Here is a 2,183-nt window from a genome sequence, read left to right on the forward strand (position 1 = left end):
CAGCGAAAGATCTTGTCAGTTTGATAGTGTTTGAGCGCGTGAAATCCGCAGCTTGCACTGTATGCTTCTGCGGAAACTGATAATGTTTCTGAGTGTTCTCAGAGGGTCTGCTGGGGTAATAATAGTTGTAAAGCGCATAGAGCAAGCTCTTGAGCATGGATATGCGCTATATAAATGCAATTATTATTATTATTATCACTTATTGATTGAGTTAAAAAATCTAGTCTTTTGAGTCTTTTCGCTTAGTAAAACTAGGTACCCTAAAGAGAAGGCTAAGTTTGGCCATCAAATTATGTTAATTTCCCGTTGTCCACACGCCATTTGTTCTGTTCACTCTGGATGGTATCCAGAAAAGTTGTAAGTAACAAACTGGCAATAAAAGTAAAAAAGGTTCCACTTATTGATTGTGTAAAAAGGCTAGTCTTTTGAGACTTCACGCTTTTTTTCACGAGAGTAATAATTAGCACCCTTAAAAGTAGGCCAAGTTAGATCATCAAGCTATGTCCATCTCCCGTTGACAATACGCCATTTGTGCTGTTCACTGAGGAAAGTAGTTAGAAAATGTGTAAGTAATAAACTGGAAATAAAAATAAAAAAGTTCTACATATTGATGTGTAAAAAGGCTAGTCATTTCACGTGAGTAATAATTAGCACCCAAAAAAGTAGGCCAAGTTGGACCATCAAGTTATGTCTATCTCTCGTTGTCTATACGCCCTTTTTACTGTCCATTGGGGAAGGTTGTTAGAAAATGTGTAAGTAATAAACTGGCGATAAAAAGCAGCAAAATAGCAATGGTTCCACTAATTGATTGTGTTCTAAAAAAATAAATTCTAGTCTTTGAGTCTTTACGCTTTTCCAGTCACGTGAGTTATATTAGTACTCTAAAAAGCAAGCCAAATTATTTGGTTTTCAAGTTATGTCCGTCTGCCCTTGACTATACGCCATTTGTGCAGTCCACTGGGGAAGGTAGTTAGAAAAAATATAAGTAATAAACTGGCGACTGAAATAAAAAAGTAAAAACAAAAAGCAACGGTTCCACTTACTGATTGTGTCAAAAAATTCTAGTTATTGGGTCTTTACGCTTTTCCTCTGTCAAGTGAGTTATATTATTACTCTAAAAAGTAGCCACGTTTGGCCATCAAGTTATGTCCATCTCCCGTTGTCTATACGCCATTTGTGCAGTCCATTGGGGAAGGTATTAAGAAAAGTTGTAAGTAGGTTGTAAGAAACTAGCGATAAAAAAAACAACAACAACGGTTCCATTTATTGATTGTGTAAAAAACAAATCTTGTCTTTTTTTTAGACTCTAGACTTTTCATTTCACGTGAGTAAAAATTATAGCACCCTAAAAAGTAGGCCAAGTTCGACCATCAAGTTATGTCCATCTCCCGTTGCCCATACGCCATTTGTGCTGTTTACTGGGGAAGGTATCCAGAAAAGTTGTTAAGTAACAAACTGGGGATCCAAAAGAAAAATTTAGTTCCACCTACTGATGGTGTAAAAAGTCTAGTCTTTTGAGACTTTACGCTTTTTCTATCACGAGAGTAATACTAGGTACGATAAAAAGTAGGCCAAGTTTGACCATCAAGTTACGTTCATGTCCCGTTGTCCATACGCCATTTGTACTGTACACTGGGGAAGGTATTCAGAATGTTGTAAGTAATAAACTGGAGAATCGAAAAAAGGTTCCACTAATTAATTGTTTGTGTAAAACAATCTAGTCTGTTTAGTCTTTACGCTTTTCCTTTCACGTGTGAAATAATTGGTACTCTAAAAAGAAGGTTAAGCTTGTCCGTAAAGTTAAAAGAAACAATATTTATATTGGTGCTTAAATTAGTGTCCACAGCACCATCGTTAAAAAAATAGAGAACTGGTATTTTCTTCCGACCACGTAGCAGTTTTTTTTCTTCTATTCTTTGTGTTTTTATGAAGTTTGGATCTGTGCTTACCAAATGCCGCAATAACATTTAATTATTGTTACATTGTTACCTAAGAAAGCGGAGAAACAAAGCCATCAGAATGTTCCGCGTGTGTCTGTCGTTGCCGGGATATTAAACTAACATATGTTGTTGTTGTTGTTGATGTTGATGTTGTTGTTGTTGTGTGTGTGGTAGCCTATCCGTTCGAAATGTTTGGAGCCCCGAAGAGCGTGGTCTTCGCCAGGGCCACCGTCTCCCTTGTTG

The 2,183-nt window shown here is 36.9% G+C and overlaps 1 protein-coding gene across 1 annotated transcript in view; it reads right to left on the bottom strand.

The window, feature by feature from the left end:
* Positions 1 to 2,183, bottom strand: part of LOC101864120 (sodium/myo-inositol cotransporter) — a gene marked incomplete at its 3' end in the record, with an annotated part of 38,808 nt that overhangs the window by 550 nt on the left and 36,075 nt on the right. The window lies entirely within an intron of this gene.

The sequence above is a fragment of the Aplysia californica genome, unplaced genomic scaffold (assembly GCF_000002075.1).
Source record: "Aplysia californica isolate F4 #8 unplaced genomic scaffold, AplCal3.0 scaffold01539, whole genome shotgun sequence".
Classification (NCBI taxonomy): domain Eukaryota; kingdom Metazoa; phylum Mollusca; class Gastropoda; order Aplysiida; family Aplysiidae; genus Aplysia; species Aplysia californica.